The 19,962-nt window shown below is 37.0% G+C and overlaps 2 pseudogenes across 1 annotated transcript; both read left to right on the top strand.

Moving 5' to 3' along the window:
* Nucleotides 1–2,151: 2,151 nt before the first annotated feature.
* Nucleotides 2,152–4,895, top strand: LOC143545721 (receptor protein-tyrosine kinase CEPR1 pseudogene; annotated as a pseudogene). Its single transcript, XR_013137482.1, has 3 exons — nt 2,152–2,449; nt 2,512–4,029; nt 4,534–4,895. The product of XR_013137482.1 is annotated as a receptor protein-tyrosine kinase CEPR1 pseudogene (transcript).
* A 10,510-nt stretch (nt 4,896–15,405) lies between these two features.
* Nucleotides 15,406–17,401, top strand: LOC143545737 (UPF0481 protein At3g47200 pseudogene; annotated as a pseudogene).
* Nucleotides 17,402–19,962: the final 2,561 nt, after the last annotated feature.

Below are 19,962 nucleotides of genomic sequence, written 5' to 3'. Positions count from 1 at the left end.
GCTGCTATTGGTGCACTAGTTAGACTACTCACCGGAAATCCTATTATTGAAACATAATTTTTAGTTTTACTTATAAGAATGAAATCTTATTATACACTCTTAGTTTTACTTGGTAAATTTTAACAAATTATGATTGTTGATTTTATTACAGCATTTGTTTGTTAGTGGTGATTTGAGATCTGTTTTATACCGGTTAAAGCAAAATTACTATTTTACCTTTTTAAGAACATTTGATTTCATTGTACAACCCATATGAACCTTTTTTTAAATGGTAAAAATAAATCATCTAAACTATGGTTAGAAATTAATAACCAAATGCACTTCCACTAATAGTCATATGGTTAGAAATTTAATATGAACCTTTTCGTATTAAATTTGAAGCTAACAACAGGCATGTTTGACTTAAATGGTCAAACAACGTATACTTTTCCTATTGGTTTATTTGTTGAATTTTAAGTTAAGGTAAAGTATGATAGGTTGAAGTTGTAACACCCAAAATGATAATTGTAATAAAATCTTATGAACTTTTGACATAGTCAGAGAATTGTTACTATTGGACCTTTAACTTTTAAGGTCAAGTCTTTGATAATCTGGCCTTGAACAATTATAACGGTAGTTTTGGTTGTAAAATCGATGCTAATTTATCTCGGTTATGAACAACTTTATTCTGCATAATTGAGTTAATTATGAGTGTAGTTTTGCTGATTGTTTGTATGACTGAAGTGGACTTTCTAATGTAATTCGTGTATATCTGTAATGAAACCTTCAACTTCATACCGACTAAATCATAATACAGTTGACATAGGAGCACAACAATGGATGGAGTTAATGTACTATACATACATGCCATACGAACTACTAAGACAATTTTTGGATGAACTGAATAAAATGTTTAAAACGAGAAATGGGTTGACTGGTAAATACACAAAAAACTAAATTCAACACCAGTTGGCATTCAAACAAAATGGTTAAGTTTTTTATTAATCGCTACTAGATGTTGATAATTGTCGTAGTGATCACCGTTTTTATGAATCTAAAATCAGTCCGCAATTATTGCAAACTTACGAGTGTACTCCTTTGAAGATGCAAAGATGATTTAAAAGTCATGTAGTGTAAGTTGATGACATGTGACATCTTTTGAACACTATACTTACTATTTTTTATGCAGGGTAAGTCACGAAAGTTTATCCATTATACAAGAATAATTTTGATTCTATAAAAGAATACCAATACTCTTTCCCTGTATTTCTCAAGTTACTACGACATTTATAATTTTTTAATGACGATTTGCACTTGATGAATAAATAAAGGTCGAAGGTTGAATGGATATATAGGAAAAGGAATATTAGTATTCTTCTTGTATAATGGAAAAAGAATATTAGTATTCTTTTGTAAATCAAAATTTTGTTTGTTGTATGTTGTGACCAGGTAGCCGAGTACGGATAAAAAGGTGACGTAAACATGTGGATTCAATTATTTAGCATTTAACCAACTTCAACTATTTAACCAACCAAAGCATTCCATTTCATTTATTTAAACACACCACCCCTGGTTTACCCTTTCTTCTTCATCTACACAATTTTTTTTTTAATAAAACCAACTATAATATACAGAAACATAGATATTACATCAATATAGCAGGTAGGCGGGCAACAAGCTGAGCCGCCACCCCTTTCTGAATTGCAAACCCTAACCTGCTAAAGACATACCCCTGCCCCTTTGGAGTCGACACATTGCTATGCACAACCTGTTGGACCCTGGTTAGGAAACGGATAGCTTCCGGTGCCAATGAGCCAAATGTATCAAAAGCCAGAGGGACAAAAACATGTTGGTTCTCTTCGCAGGCTTTAGCATGTTTCTCCACCTTCTTCGTTTCAGCCCTTTTCATTGGTTGCCCAGCTACAAACCCATTATCCCTCAAACCAGCTAAGGGAGATACCCCTGTGAGGTCAACACAAGCGTGTTTTCCCCCGGCCCAACCAAAGACGAGCAAATCTGCCGGTCGTAGAGTGGATCTCCCTTCCGAGGGGTCTGTAAGGAAGTTTACGGGGGCTTCATTTTTAGCTGATATCCCAGCTCGCCTTAAAATGTCCCAAAGACCTTTACCAATTTCCTCCTAATTTCTTCTTCATCTTAGAAATCTAATCTACCATGGGTTCTCACCATCTTTTCATCTTCTGTCTTACTCTTCTCGTATCACTTTCAGTTAGCACTGATGAAACCACCACCGCGGTTAATGATCAAGCCAAGTTCTTCAGACTCATCAAGAGTTCACTTTCAGGCGACTTTCAAAGTGTCTGGAATGGCTCAGACACCTGCAACTACACCGGTGTAACCTGTGATGATGAAGGGTACGTCATCAAGGTCAACATTTCATCACAGAATTTATCCGGCGTGTTCCCGGGGAACATGTGCTCCTACCTTCCTCATTTGAAATCCCTGAATACAAGTTTCAACAATATCAGTGGTGAACTCTCAAGCATCATCGCCAACTGTTCATCACTTGAGGAGCTGAGCGCAAAGTACAAATCCCACGAGTGCTCGGGGAGTCAAATAGTTTAACACGTTTATCACTTTATCAAAACTATCTCTCTGGTGAAGTGCCCCGACATTTAGGGAGATGGTCAACGTTGACGCATCTTGAGATATCGAGAAACAATCTGACCGGAGAGTTGCCACCGGCGTTATGCAATGGAGGTAAGTTGGTTTCACTACTAGCACTTGACAGCATGTTTACCAGTGTCGTGCCTGATAGTTATTCCAACTGTACGTCTGTTATTCGTTTTCGGCTTAATGCCAATCGTTTGTCCGGAAACACACCCAAAGGGATTTTCAGTCTCCCGGCGGTGTTTATTCTTGATCTGAGTGACAATTCTCTCACCGGATCAATACCTAAATCTATTAGGAATGCTAGAAACTTATCCGAATTCCTCTTACGAGATAATCGAATATCCGGGGTCATCCCGTCTGAAATCTCACAGCCTTCTAATCTTGTCAAGATTGATCTCAGCAATAATATGATATCCGGGTCAATCCCTTCAGAAATTGGTGATTTAAAAAGGCTCAATCTTTTGTTATTGCAAGGAAACAAGCTGACTGGCAACATCCCAGGATCCCTTTGTGTTTTGATGCTAAGTTCCATGAACTTTCCCAACAATCAACTTTCAGGGCCAATACCTAATCCCTTCATCGAAGGAGGAGAGTTGACAAGCTTTTTAGGTAACCCTAATCTTTGTGTTCCTGAGTATCTGAATCCACCAGATCAAAACTTCTCCTTATGTGCCCATGCTCAATCTTACAATAGGAAGAAAGATAAACACATCTGGGTCATTGTAGTGTTGGCTGGGACTATTATTATCCTTGCGGGTATTATTTTGTTTGTAATTATATGCTTTAGTCAAGAAAGAGATGTTGTGAAGCATGACGTGCCTTCTCACTCTTCTTATAATGTGATTTGCTTCCATCCAATAAGTTTTGATCAGGATGAGATACTTGAAGCCATTGTTGACGAGAATGTTGTGGGTCATGGTGGGTCTGGAACTGTTTACAAGATTGATCTCAGTAATGGTGAAGTGGTTGCGGTTAAGCGGCTTCGGAGTCAAAAAGCGAATGACGATGAACAGCAGATCATGAAACGAGAGTTGAAAGCTGAAGTGGAGACACTAGGGAACATAAGACACAGGAATATTGTTAAATTGTACGGTTATCTTTCAGGTTTTGATTGCGACTTGCTGGTATACGAATACATGCAAAGTGGTAATCTTTGGGATGCACTTCATAGAGGCAATTGTCTTTTGGATTGACCGACTAGGCACCGTATTGCACTTGGTGTGGCACAGGGTTTAGCTTATTTACACCATGATTTAAGGTCACCCATTATTCATAGAGACATAAAGTCCGCAAATATCCTGTTGGATACAGACTTTAACCCAAAAGTGGCAGATTTTGGAATAGCAAAAGTTCTAAGTGCTATAGGCAGAGACTCCACCGCCACTATTGTTGCCGGCACCTATGGTTACATAGCACCAGGTACAAGTATAAACTAACTTTAATTTACAATACTACATGAACTGTTGGCAAGTATTATTTAGACGTGACTCAGGCAATGGAGTCATAAAAGTTACAATGCAGAATAGTGTAATGTCACAAAGAGTGTGACATAGAGTTTATTATTACATGACAAATTAATGCTTTTGAAATGGGGTAAGACCCAAAATTAAAGCCTTTTACCCACTGTTTGAAACAGTTTGTTGATAAAACAAAAGGTCATTTTATTGCTCTTTAGAAAGGGTCACCAAAAGTTAACACATGGTTGACACTTCTCCTAATCATTGGCATGGCCGGGGTTGGTATGACAAAAACACGTTTATTTAAACAGTTAATACATCAGTTTTGATAAAGAAATATACCATCAATAATAATATATTTTTGAGAAATTATCTACAATGTATACAAGGATTTTGCCTTAGAATTAGTATAGTTTTGCCTTTATCTAATTGACGTTTCTTTTCCTAATTAATGTTTGTAATACAGAGTACGCTTATTCTGGTAAGGCAACAACAAAGTGTGACGTCTACAGTTTTGGTGTTGTACTAATGGAGTTGGTAATCGGTAAGAAGCCCATGGAGGAAGAGTTTGGAGAAGGCAAGAACATAGTAGATTGGATTTCAGCAAAGGTGGAGACAACAGAAGGAGCAATTGAGGTTTTGGACAAGACACTTTTGGGTAATTACAACAATGAGATAATTAAGGTTCTTTGCATAGCCATCCGTTGTACAGACAGTACAGCAACCCGGCGTCCTACCATGAACAACGTCGTTCAGTTCCTAATTGAGACAAACCCTCACAGCTTCGGCCATAGTCAAACCGAAGATATTATTAATATTAATGAGTAGCTAGTTCAAATTAAAAAAGTGATAAACTTTAAAAGAAAGGAGGCGATCATTGAAGATCTGCATGAGATGACGGGCCAGGCTCTTCATTATTACAAAGGAGACCTGCTGGATGAACTGCCGGGCCTTGTTGACTTTTCAGTCTTTTTGAAACGCACCCCGAACCAAAAACGAGAGGTTTCAGAGTTAAAGAACATATCCCAAAACAACCAGTTTAAAGAAAGCTGTGATGGGAGATCAATCTATGTGCTCAAATCTATGTCAAAGAACACGGTCTAAAGATGATCAGATTGATGATGAGCTGTTAGAGAAAGTAGACGGGATTGAAGGCGTGAAAGCTAAGTTTTTTATAAACATGCTTCTCCCGTGTGAGTTTGCAGGTGAAAAGCTTTTAGTGTTCAGTCAGTATTTGAATAGTGTTTATGATAATTAGTCATTATGTATGATTGATTGTATATATGCAGGAATGAGTAAAGTGATGTGCATGCCACATAACTGCAAAAGTCACTAAGCAGTCCACTTTCATATATATTTTGTTAAGTAACAATATGACATAAACAGCTTTTGTAAAGTTCAGTATATATAGCTTGATGAAACCAACGGTACAGTTTGTGTATGACTAAACACCAACGTATGTACCATCTCTATAATGAAATATATGGTTAGCTACGATAGTACAGCCAACAAAAATGACAACGCTATGTCTTCTTCCGTCCTCTTTTATCTTCACATAATTTGCTAGCCGACTGGAATATACGGACCCATCTTTCTTCCCGGTGGTCGAATTTAACCAAAACAAAAAATGAAACATATCTTAGAAAAAAAAAGGGCAAGCAATTGACAAGACGATTTCCTGGAATCCTAATAAATCCTTGGAGTTTAATTTCACAAAAATGGGTGTACTTTTTGCGGTCTATGTTGGCAACTTCCTTGGCTTTGTGTGTTAACTGTTAAGGCTGTCTCTAACCTCTTTCTAGTTGCAAGTTTTGCAAATGTTTAGAGTTGCAATGAGATGCTAATAATAGGCTTGTTGCATGTGAAAAAAATAAATAAAGAAAAAAAGAAAACAAATACTGTGTTTGTTTCACCTTTAGTACTTAAATGTTGTTGTTTCAAATAAATCCTTGTATATGTCTTTTAGGTGTTGTGTGCCTTCTAATTTCAAAGCTTTTTGATAATGTAATCTTGTTGGTAATTCTAGAAAACTCCACTATCAATTTCTTACTAATACAAGAAAAGAACAGGTGTATTTCTAACACTTATTTTGGAAAAACTAATAAAACCTAGTTATAAATAATAAAACATGAATTATGTTCATCACACTTGTTCAATTATTCAAAAATCTAATAAAAATGAATGCTCAGATGGCAATAATAGTAAGAGCAACTAATTAGAGTCCTTTTTAAAAGTGCATAAATTCTGAAGCAAAGTTGACAATTAGGTCACAAATAAATTATAAATGCATTCAAACTTTGAGGCTAAAAGCCGGTGTTGGTGTATGTAGGGGTGAGCATCTCACGGGTCGTACCCGCCAAACCCGTCTAACAGACCTGGATTAAAAACCGTGTCCGGGTTTGAAAATCATGACTAAATGGGTTACGGTCCGGGTCGGTTCTGTACCCGCCGGACATGTTATACCCGGCAACCCGCGAAGTTTAAAAGGCAGCCACCTTTTACCACTCCGATTTACACGCACATGTTCTTGTTTGGATAGTTTACATGCATGTTTGTTTTAATTTGCAAATTGCTAGCTTAGATCATGTATAATGCATTTATTGGATGAATGTTTTCTCTTCAAATAAGCCAAAATTAGTGCTCATGTGTTTCCAATTTAAATGGATCATCTGCAATCCGGTTCTCATGAACTCATTTAAACCCCTTTTAAAACCGCTTTAAACCCGTACCGGACCATATATAAACAGTCCGGTTCCGGGTTTGAAAATCTTGTCTAAACGGTTTCGGTCCGGGTCGTGCCCGTTGCACAACCCTAGGTGTATGCATGAGTTGTTTTGGTGTATGCATTATTTGTTTATGGGATTGACATACAACCGAGATTCTATAGTCCACACAACAGAGAGGTAATTAATTTATGAATGGGCTTTGAGATATTGTCAAGAAACGAGATGGGATGCTTTCTTTATTCTTTCTTGTACAAAATATATGGGTGAACGAAAAGGACATGTAAATCCGTAAGGTTTTTCACTTGGTCATGGCTCATCCTATCCCGAACCCAAATTTTTAGGTGGATCCAGACCTGTACTGCTATAAAAGTTAAAACCTGATAAATGTTAAAGTTTGCTTTTTGTAAAACACCATAGAATTCTTTATGCACACACAATGGTTGATTTTAGTAAATGTTTCTTTCTTTTCCTTTATGATGATTAGATGATTGGTGCTAGCGCGCTGCTAGTTAAGATCTCACTCTCCTTTTTGTTAGTGTGTGCATAATGGGGGCGAGTAATGGGACGACTCGGGCTACAAAATGGAGGAACATCCTCCCCCCCCCCCCTGACGACGATAACAGGGGGCGATAGGGGTGTACGTGGGTGGGGGGGTTATTTGTAGCCGGCAAACATTTGATGAATATCTATATCTATATCTATATTACATATAAAACATTTTAGATGTACATAATTGTAATTTGACCTAATTAAGACGCCACTAAAAGACGCCGGTAAAATTAATTTTGGGTACCGGATGAGTTACAAACAATTCATCTCAGGCGAGTCGTTACAATCATCTCCTGTTAACATTCAGTTGCAATCAACGCGGAATTAATCGATTTGAAGCGTTATGTAATCAATTGAATAATAAACTTTATTAGTCATTCCTTTCTCTTTCAATTTACGTTTTTTATTCCTGAACTTTAATTAGGGGGTGTTTGGCCTAGCTTTTATTTTTTGGTTTATGCTTATACGCTTACACAAATAAACTTATTCACATAAGTTAAAAACCATCTTCAAATAAGTTTCTTCAAATTAGCTTATATAAGCTAATGATGCGTGCGTGCGTGTGGTATGAAATATAGAAGGATTGGATATTTGCTTTTGCACAAGATCGTGTTTTAAATTTATAAAAGTGATTTCTACAAAGACTAAACACACACAAAATAGGCAAGTGTACCTATCGTATATGTATAATAGTATTGGTAAGAACCAAGTATCGATCCGTGGACACAAAGGTTTCTAATAATAAATCGTAGCTTTACTTTAATCGGAGGTTTTAATCATTTGGGGTTTAATTTTTTTTGAACTTTTATAAAATATAAATACTTATATATAATATATAGGTGACCAAGAAAAGAGATTCTAAACGAGTTTTTCAATTATGCGAAGGTTACCATCTAAGATCAAGAATCCACTCCATTTTAGCATTGATAATTAATATGTAGACATGTGATAAACTTACCGTAACAATATATGATAGATAACTCCTTAACCCAAAGTGAGCATCTTTGTCACTAAGGAGATGATATGCGTGTTTTAAAGTTCACCCTTTCCTAATGTCATACCATCTCAATGATGTCAATTTAAGTTGGCAAGTAGTTTCGTTAAGTAGAAAGATTAGGATTGACTTCAATTTCTCGAATACCAATTCTAACAACTTCGGGTGGTTGTAGTTCATCACACAACCTCCCCTTGGTTGATTTAAGTAGGTTATGATTACACATTCCGTTAACATATGGTTTCTTTAGCTAATTTGATATCCTACGCAAAGCCATTTTCGGATTACCAAGGTTTAGAAAAATACACCATAACTTATATCTCATCATTTCTAAGTACAATATAAGGATCCATGTTTCGATAATGTATCAAAGTATTTCTATCTTTCAAGAACATGAATCGATCATGAACGATTTCCAATGAGATTTGACAACCACCAACTTTGAATTAGTGATTTAAGATGGTGAAACATTTCTCATCAAAAGATAATTGTAACATAACCATGTACTTAACTAGACTACATCACATGTCTTGATTAATTATCAAGTAAAACAAAGCTTCTTCATAGATTTTAAATGGTAAAAGGAGTTTAGCTCATAATGAGCATTATGATAAACATTAAGATGATTGATAATAACAAATACATGATTAAACTTGGAACAATCTAACCAAATGTAGATAAATCCTTCTTCTTAATGATAGTTGATGATAGTTAATGATGATGATTAGTGGTGATGACCTCCAAACCTTCAAACACTTCACTAGATCTTCAAAGTGAGTGTTAGTGTGTGTTTTTATAAGAGAGAATCGGATAGAAATCTTTTCAAGGCACACTTGATGAATGCAACATGAGCCACTATTTATAGGCAATCTGGATGGTGATGCACAGCCCCGTGCAAGATGAGCACGGTCCCGTGTATTTTTATGACATGTGCCAGATTTGCTTTGTCTTTTGTGTGACGTGGCAACGGCCCCGTGATTGGTAGGCACGGCCCCGTGCTTTTTAGTGACATGTGCTCAATTTTTCTTTGTCTTTTCTGCGTTCCCGTCCACGGCCCCGTGCATGCTGAGCACGGCCCCGTGCCTTTGTTCTCAGATTTTGTCTTTTCTTGTGTCAGAGGCATGGGGGCGTGTTTATTGAGGCATGGGGGCGTGTTTCTTTGTTTTCCAGTGTTTTCTTCTGCTTTTCTTTGTCTTTTTTGCTTGTTTCTTCGTTTGGGGTTTGGTTTCACCTGAAATTATGTTTTATTATGATAAGTAGTCTTTATTGCTATGTTATTAGATTGAAATTGCGGTTTTTAGAGATTCTTTGATGCCGAAAAGATGTATATTTCTATGTACATCAGCTAATAAGCATAAGCTTAAAAAGCTAAACCAAGCACCAACTTAAGCTTATTTTGTAAAAACAAAAAACTAAAAAAGCTATAAGCTTTATTAAAAATGCTAGGCCAAACACCCCTTATTTATCATATGACCCGTAACTATAATAATTATTACTTTTAAATGGTTTACATTTCTATCCATAAACTTTAATAGAGTTATATTTTTCTTTATATTTATTATTCATTTAATTTAAATGGTTATAATTAAAGGTAAACTTTTAAGACTAAAGGTAGTGGGGCGTGGATGACATCACTACCCATGTTGTGTGGACATGGGCGCGGATTGGTCCGCGGGGCTCAAAAGAGCCGTTGGGCATTGGTACTTCCTGATCTCCCTCAACGCCACTGTTCCTGGCCGGAATCTGTGCGGCTTCTTCACGCCGCCGGTCACCGGAGCTGATTTCCGGGCGGCTTTGGTTGCCAGTTGCTTCCTTGGAACCTTGCCGCCGGCGGATTTGCGAGAAGTTTGTGTGTGTGTGTGTGTGCGTGTGTGCGACAGAGAGAGAGAGGCGTTGGCAGGAAGGAGGTTTGGAGAGGGAGGAAGTAGAGTTGGGTGGTTTGGAGAGTAGGAAGGAGATGTTTTTATTTTATATTAGGTGCTGTTTGTATTTTAAGACAAAAATTGTCTGCAATCTGATTTCATCTGATTTAATGTCTGTAACTGAAGATGTGGTCTGAAGGTCTGCAATCTTAAAATATAATGTTGTTTGTTTTATAAACTAGATATCGTCTGTATAAGCTGAAAATTAGTTACCTATCATATATATTACAGTAGATAAAAGTCATTTAACGTTTGTAGACTTCTAAATTAATTGGTAGTGGTGTATGAACTATGGAAGTGGGTGGTGGTAGACGATTGTGGTAGGCGGTAAACGGTGGGTGGTGGTGATGGACGGTTGTGGTGGTGGTGGATGGTGGTGGCGGCAGACGGTGGGTGGTGGTGGCGGATGGTGGTGGTAGTGGACGGTGGTTGTGGCCGACGGGGTGGTGGTGGTGGTGATGGATGGTGGTGGTGAGTGGTTGACGGTGGTGGTGGCGGCGGATGATAGTGGCAACGGACGGTGGGTGGTGGCAACGAATGGTGGGTGGTGGTGGTGGTGGATGGTGGTGGTAGTGGACGGTGGTTGTGGCCGACGGGGGTGGTGGTGGGTGGTTAATGGTGGTGGTGGTGAGTGGTTGACGGTGGTGGTGGCGGCGGATGGTGGTGGCAACAGACGGTGTATGTTGGCAACGGACGGTGGGTGGTGGTGGTGGATGGTAGTGGTAGTGGACGGTGGTTGTGGCCGACGGGAGTGGTGGTGGGTGGTTAATGGTGGTGGTGGTGAGAGGTTGACGGTGGTGGTGGCAACGGACGGTGGGTGGTGGCAACGGACGGCGGGTGGTGGTGGTGGATGGTGGTGGTAGTGGACGATGGTTGTGGCCGACGGGGGTGGTGGTGGTGGTGGGTGGTTAACGGTGGTGGTGGTGAGTGGTTGACGGTGGTGGTGGCGGCAGACGATGGGTAGTGGCGGCAAACGGTGGGTGGTTGCGGCAGACGGTAGGTGGTGGTGGTGGCGGCGGACGGTGGTGGTGGGTGGCCGGGGACGGTGGATGGTGGTGGTGGCGGACGGTGGGTGGTGGTAGTGTTGGACATTGGGTGTTGGTACTTGGTATAATGTTAAGAAGTGTGAAGATGTTGAAAAAAACTTATTTTTTATGACAATAAAAGCAGTTTTCATATATATATATATATATTTTAAAACAAACAGTCTTCAGGAGTTTATGTCTGCGTCCCCGCAAACATAGGCTCCTTGCAGACCTTATAAGCAAAAACAAACACAACTTTAGTATTTTTGTGTTTAACAAAAAAAATCAATTAAGCCTCGGATCACCTGGACACTACACCCTCTAAGGCTTGATAATGGGGCTTGATCATGTGCCACATAAGCGCCTACATGCCGTAAATATGTTGGATCAATTTGGATGGATCAAGCCCCACTACACTTAGCCTAACTACTTAATTTTTAACCCTATACATATTTAGTGTAAAGTTTTTCTTTCCTTTTTACGCATTTTTTTCTTTTATGCTTTTTATACTTATAATTCCATTTCTAAATCTCTTATTTTGTTTGACTTATTGTTCAAATTTTATTAGAATTCGTCGTGTTGCTCACCGCAACCCCTGGTATAATACAAGCTCACAACAATAAAGGAATAATGAAACCCTGAATTGTTTTAATAATCATAAGGCAAGAGAAAAGAAGTTACTAGTAAAACATTACAAATATATAGTTATAACTACGCAAAATAATCCCTAACCTGATACACATAGTCTTAACTTTATTAAGAAAAAATACCGAAGTACATGACGGATGTTGTCTTTGTTGATGGTTATTTTCCTAATTCCCTGCTTAAGTATTTAACTGTCAACAAAATACAAAATAAGTTATGTAATCATTCTTTGTTCCTTATAATACACAATTTCTAATGGTGGAGGTGGAGGGCTGGCAGTACCCGGGCAAAGCGATACCATATTTCCAATTCCGGGTGCAGCTACCCTCTCACGTCAATCATTATTTCAAATTCAATAAACTGGTTAGTGTATTGAAAGGAGTGAGATCTCCCCTTAAGGTAGTCATGTTAGTTTCCCATAAAACCGAGATGACAACGTAGGATTTGCCATATTTTAGAAATTTTTAGGGTTACACCCCCTCCACATAACATTTTGTGAAGTTAGTTGTAACTTGAAGTGTATACATCTATTCCTTTCTTTGTATCAAATAATTGTAATGAGATACACAAACGCTTTTTTTTTTATTTAATTGTCACAAGATTGTTAGATACAAAGATAACAAATAAAAACTAATATCAAATATTATATAACACAATAAATAATTTTCATGTATAGAAAGGACAGAGTGCTAGCGGGGGAGTGGTTTCTCATGGCCGGCCCCCCGGACGTGAATATCATCCCTAAGATACAGTGACTTTTCTTTTTGTACCTTTCTTCTGAAAATTGGGTCGAAACCTGGATGGAGTGGGACGACTCTAACCTCTCTTAGTTCAGTCATGCATCATTGTGACTTTGAACTCAAGAAACAAACCACTAAACATCCTTCCTAACTTCTATTCGACTGTTTTTTTTAATATGATATTAATCTGAACATCACGTGACATGATCAAACTAAGATTGAATGCATGTGAATTATTACTTTCACATGTAGTTTAAGACGTGTGGTCCATGCTATGATTGCTATCTAGCGCAACATGCCCCTCTTCCATAACTTCTAGGGACCATTTTTGTCAAACTCTTTTAGGTGGAAAGGCAATGTACCATGCCACGACTTTATCTATGTATTTTCTTTTTAAAATCATTGCAATTACCTTTTTTTATAATACTTAATGATTCTTTTATAATTTGATAAGGCGTGAAGGAGTATTTCAATTTCAAATCATAAATAGATACGAATCAAGTCTGTTTAAATGTCAAAACTGAACCCAAGATAACATTTTACCAAATCATATTTAAAGGGATGTGACCCTCGTACATCACCCTCACATGTTTATACGGCTCGTATAGGCCTATACGGCCTTATATGGTACGAATGATTGACAAGGGGGCAAAAAAAACATCTTTTACAGCCTATACGACCGTATAGACCTATACGCTCCATATAGGCATTAAATGACCCGTATTGCTCCATGACAAACCATAAAACCTATACGGCCGTATAGGGCTATACGCCCGTATAGAAAACATTTGCAGAAAAATTCAGACTGCCTTTTGACCATTGTTAATCGTTGTCGGAAAACGACTATCGAGCCGTATAGTGCTTTACGACCACATTTGAAACTTGATGTATTTTAGGGTGAACTAATTGCTTTTATGTATGTGGACCATGATTTTGGGATGCACTTTTATTTTAATGTATGTGGACTATATGTTAATCAATATGTTTTGGCTAAATGTTTTCTTGTTTGCTTAATAATTGATTGATTATTGTGTATGAATTATTATAAAGTGTAACATAATATATTCTTAAATTAATAAAGATCTTTTCTTACACATATAAACACAAACCGAGCTACATGTGAATAATGGGTAAGCGAGCAACAAGCTGGATAGACGAATGTTCTTGGGGTACAACTACGAATTACTTAGCTAAACGTGTTATGCAAATATTAAAAGACAATTTATTATATTATAAAATATTATATCATTCAAATTTTCAATATAAAACATAATTCTATATAGGTGAAACAAGACCGAAGAAGGTCGAAAATAAGAACGTTTAAAATTGCTAAAAAATTAAGGAAAATCCTCAATATGTCTATTTCCATGATAGTCAAGCTTTTGTCCACTTATTTATTTCAACCCCAAAATGTCCATCACTACAACGTCGGAGGCGATTTTCTTTGCTGCCAGACGACCTTTTTTAAAGCCAACTACTGATCGCCACGTCACTGTCGGCCTCTCATATATATTCCGGCGGGCTTTTGTATTTTCCGTCGACCTCTCGGAAAATTAAACAACTCTGGCGTCGACAATGTTATATATAGTCGGATGTCCCATCAAACATGACGGTCTGCAGAGATGTCCCTGTCGGGCGACCTTTGTTTATATATGAGTGAATAATGGCGGCCGACATCACCTACCCGACTGTTGCGTTACCGGAGAGTTGCGATATTTAGCCATGGAGGAGCGGAGACTGTGAGGTCTTTGGGCCGGCATCAGGAATGAACACGGCGGTGATATTCACCGGAGAACGTTCGATAGTTTGAAATTTTGAGTTCTTTTGTTTCCGGGTGTTCTTTTGTTAGCAGCTTTAATTACCCTTCTTTTTGTTTGATAATCAAATAACAAACTAGCAATACAGAACTGCTAAGCAAAGATTGAAACACAAAATTAAAATAACTTAAATAATAATACACTAAACAGATTCTTCTTTCCCGGTTCACCGGAAAAAAAAAGCAAATTAAAGAAATAAAGAAGATGATATTATCTAGGTAAGAAAGAGAAAACACTATAGGTGACATTATTTTAAGTACAAAAGCTTTGTTTTGTTGTACAACTAGGATGTAAAGTCTGATAGTAGTGCCAAGTGGGATCCTTTAAATAGCTGAAAAAAAACTCGGTTTTAAATATATCACATATGAGTTAATTTCCAAAATAAATATGTAATTACAATCTGTATCCATATCAGTTTGAACTAAATCAAGAGGATTAAAAATGTAAGGATATAACTCAGAAATTGCATTTGTGATAAATTGGTTGTGGCTTAATGGTAGAGCACTCACTTTATTAGTGAGATATAGGGGGTTCAAACCTCACTACCACCAATTTATATGGGAGATATGAGGGATGACCCTGGCTTGCTAGGGTTCGAGTCCTGATCGCACCCGGTTTTACCGGCTCCTCGCTGTCGTGCCGTTTGGCGGGCGTGGGGTCGGGTTTTATCCGGTGAATCCCTCAATAGGTGGAACGCTAGGGGCTCCGTCCGTCCGGACTAGTGGCCGGCTCGGGTTACCTTTAACCAATAGGGGCCGCGTACAGAGTACCAGTGGCCTTTAAAAAAAAGAAATTGCATTTATGAATTGTTATTATGCAGTCGGACCCCACACGAAAAGTCATATTTAATTATTTATATTATTTTACTCTTCCAGTTGTCCTTCATAAAGACTTGAAGAAACCATGAATCAAATCAAATAAGCTTCTCACACTTGATTGCTCTTTTTATTCACTTCTAAACACCAAATCAAGAATCCAAACCATAAATGCCCAATAACATGGATCAAGACCATGTCATCACAATAGATCGAGTGCAAATCATGAAGACACAAATGAAAAAACCAGCAAAACTACTTAACAAATTCGCCGGCAAAAGTTCTTGTTGCATATTTAGAGTGCCACAAAGTCTAGTTGAAATCAACAAAGAAGCCTATCAACCTCGAATTGTCTCAATCGGCCCATACCATTATGGAAACAAGGCTCTTGAGATGATCCAAGAACATAAATGGAGGTTCCTAGATGACATGCTTACAAGAACCGGTGAGTCGCTTGATGATTTAATGAATATTATACTTTTAAAAGAGAATGAAATTCGAGAAAGCTACTCGGAGTCTCTTGATCTCTCTAGCTACAATGATGGTGTTTTCATGATTGAATTGTTTAGAAAAGTTGGGAAGGTGGTTAACACTCATCAGGATGATCCCATCTTTAAAATGGGTTGGATTTCACCATTTTTTATGAGAGATCTTTTGAGAATAGAGAATCAAATACCGTTTTTCGTTCTAAAAACGTTGTTTGAAAAGTCTAGAACCGGAGACCATACGCTTCAATCTTTAATCCTCGAGTTTTTCAATTACATGGTTGATAGGCCAGAAGAAGCTTTACAGAAATATAAGAATCTTGATGGAAAACATTTACTTGATTTTTTTCCGAAAGAGTTTTATTAATACTAATAGAAGTTCGGTTGATTCTGAAGCAACTGATCAACCCAACCCTTCCCTTAAAGTCATACAACCTGCAACGGAACTTTTAAACGCCGGGGTCAAGTTCAAGGCTAATCCTCAAGCCGATAGCTTCTTAGATGTCAAGTTCAAAAACGGTGTGCTATCAATTCCTCAAATCAATATGGATGATTTTCATAGTTCTTTTTTACTAAATTGTATGGCTTCGAGCAATGTTATTTTCATTGTTCAAAAGACATTACAGCGTGTGTTGTCTTCATGGGTTGTCTCATGAACACCTCGGCGGACGTGCGTTTGCTTTCCCAAAATAAAATTATTGAGAATTATTTTGGTACGGATAAGGAGATTGCAAAATTCTTTAAGGAGGGTGGCAAAGATGTAGCTTTTGACATCAAGAGTAATTGCTTAACAGACTTGTTTGTGAAGTTAAACGAGTATTCTAAGAACGGTTTGCATGTAACTTGGGCCGGGTTTAAGCATACCTATTTTGAGAGTCCATGGGCTTCAATTTCGGCATTTGCGGCTTTTACGTTGCTTTCTCTTGCGGCTCTCCAAACATTTTACACTGTTTTTCCGTATTACCGTAGTGGAGATTGAGATAAGCGAATTCAAAGTGATGACTAGTGGTTGTTGCAGCGGCACTCTGGTGACGATGTGTAAATTCTAGGTTTATCGAATTCTTCCTGTGGATTCCACCTTGTAACTATTTGGTTTTGTTGCAAGTTATTAATAAATTTTGTTTAATAAATTTTGTTTTGTCGTATGGGTCTTTCTAGCTATCTCAAATTTAATAAACATTAATTAAACATAGTATAGTTTGGTTCATTAGTCTCTTACCGCTTTATATTTTTAAACTTAATTAAAAATATAATCACTGCTAAGAATCGTAGATGCTATATTATGGTATTCTTCATTCAAACACCCATTTTGTTTCTTTCTTAAAGGTGCTAGGTGTAACGTTTATTTAAACTTCTGTACTTGCCTCTCAACTTATATAAACTTCAAAATGACCACAATGTTTTCTATCGCTTAGATTTTTGAGAAAATTAATGTTTGCATCCTAATGGTCTGAGGACGGAGTCATGAAATACAATGAAGTTTAAAACGGATGGCATGAAATACATGTATTTCACAAAGATAAAACGTATTAACATTCGTTGTTAAGAACAGAAAGATCAAACGGATGACATGAAATACATGTAGAGACAGATACGGTTAAGTTACATACAAAACTATAAATGTTATATAAGTAGAAATATTTAGAGATTTAAGAATATAAAGATATATATACATATATGTATGCATATATGTATATACACACACACACCATATCGTTTAATATGTAATTATTATACTGTAAACTGCATATTTATATAAACAATTTAACACGTTATTTGTGTTTTACCTTGTGTCGTCGTTGAAATTTATTTATCCTAACCCGTGTTACACACGGGATCTTAACCTAGTTTCCCATAAACAAAACTGAAAGCAAATTACAAAGGTTTAATCAATACAAAACTATATAGACAAATAATTAACGTTACATGTATACAAGCTTTTAAAAACACTTACATGATACGCATAGTCGCATACCAACTTTAAAAGAGACCGGATTGGAATTATAATTTCTTACATGCGGTACACAAAAGTACTAGTATACTAAAGGCTAAAAACTATGCCATTTTCTTATACACCACCTTGTATTTTCTCATCTACGTATACTGGTCTATCGTTCTAACCAATAAACCGTATTCATGACCTATACATTTTGTCATATACTCGTAATCACCAACATTTGGTGATGATACCAATTACCCGTCTTCATTATTTTACGTTTGACGGTTTTTGACTTTTTTAGATATCATCGATCCAATCGCTGATATCGGTTTCATAAAACATCCCATCAACGACTTGGTCAATAAGAGAATCAATAAAGGTATTGCAACGAACCGAAAAGACTCCCCCGACTCTAGTACGGGCACTTGAGAACCAAGCAAAAGCTGCAGCAAAACCTATGGCAGCCAAACATGCCCCTGCACCCTCCTTAATTCCTTGTAAATCCGTCTTTCGAAACAGGGAGTTACCGGTCACAATTTCCATTGTCATTGTCCCTGCAAATACAATCTATGGCAATAATCATAGTTAGGAATGTTATAAATCTTTATTGGGCTAATTGCACTATATGTAATGAATTTATTTTCTTATCAATTATCAATATATATATATACATTTTCTAATTACCCCTTTATGCACTTAGAGAAGTTAGTTTTAAGTTGCATCATGGATTTGTTACTACTAGGAGGTCATATATAGTATGATCTATTCATATATGTGATCATTACACACCATTAGGTTTGTAGCCTAAAGCCTAAAGGCTAAAGGTACTGATTTGTTTATATAAGTGGCTTTTCTTTTCAAATGGTTGATAATTCTAGTTTCATGATGAACAAACATGTATATATAAAAATATAATAAATGGGTTTGTGAGTTAGCCTGTTCAAAAAAATATGTGATCATTAAATTGTCTATAAATACAAAAAAAGAAAAGTTAATATTAGACCACACAAAACATATTACATGATATTAAGTTTTACGGTTTTTTTTTAATGAAATCTTATATTTTATTAAAAAAACAGTGTTTACATCGATACAGAAGACAACAGACAACAAGTTGCGCCGATAGTCCTTTTTGAATAGCAAAATTAAATCGTTTACAAGTTTAAATGAGCTTATAATTATGTATATAAAAATTTATTGTATTAAGTATATAATTTTATAATAAACATTATCTATAAAACTTTGATAAAAATAATTAAATATTATATACCATGTTATATGTATATAAAAACTATTATAAATATATACAAATTAATTACAGGTATATATGTATAATAACTAAATTGGAGCTCAAGTTTGAAACTAAATTTACTCGCAAGCCAAGTAAACTTAAATTTACTCGCAAGCCAAGTAATCACAGATATTATAAGGGTCTGGTCCCTGACATCACAGATATTATAAGGGTCTGGTCCCTGACATCACAGATATTATAAGGGTCTGGTCCCTAACATCACAGATATTATTAGGGTCTGGTCTCTCTTCGTTACCATACAGCCATGCCTTTCCTTCGTTTGTTAACTTTATCGCATTCATACATATAAACAAATACATCATACTTACCTTATACGTAACACTACAACCTGACAGTACGTGCAATATCCGAAGATCGTTCACGTACTAACAAGCAATCATTCATACATTTCACATCATTCATATAAGGCATACACTTATCACTTAGGATAAGTGTATTAACAAACATATCGAGTATGCACACAGCCCCGAAAACATAACACAAAAGTGGGGCTAGAAACTCACCTGAATCCTGTTACGCTATCCGTTAATCGTTATTCCCTTCTTGAGCTGTGCACGGCTAACTGTATAATATTTACATGTATCAATTAACTACTACTACTCATGTTGTATTTCTATCTTTATATAACCCACAACGAACGGGGGTCCGGGGGCAGCGCCCCTGGCAGCGGGGTCTAGGGGCGGCAGCCCCTAGCAGGGTCCAAGGGGCAGAGCCCCTGGCTGGGGTCGAGCTGCCAGGTCAGCTTGGAAAAATTTTATTTCCATTAACTGTCTTAACACATTTTTCATTAGGTTTTTAATTTATCTTCCAATTTGCTAACTCCAGCGAACTTATCATTAAGCGAACTTAACAATAAGCGAACTTAACATTAAGCGAACTTACTGTAAGCGAACTTAGTGTTAAGCGAACTTGACATCAAGCGAACT

The sequence above is a fragment of the Bidens hawaiensis genome, unplaced genomic scaffold (genome assembly GCF_021521415.1).
Source record: "Bidens hawaiensis isolate Kalapana, Puna unplaced genomic scaffold, B.hawaiensis_p1.1 tig00014033_1, whole genome shotgun sequence".
Classification (NCBI taxonomy): domain Eukaryota; kingdom Viridiplantae; phylum Streptophyta; class Magnoliopsida; order Asterales; family Asteraceae; genus Bidens; species Bidens hawaiensis.
The sequence above is the reverse complement of the archived record's forward strand: the minus strand, read 5'-3'. Positions and strand labels throughout refer to the sequence as shown.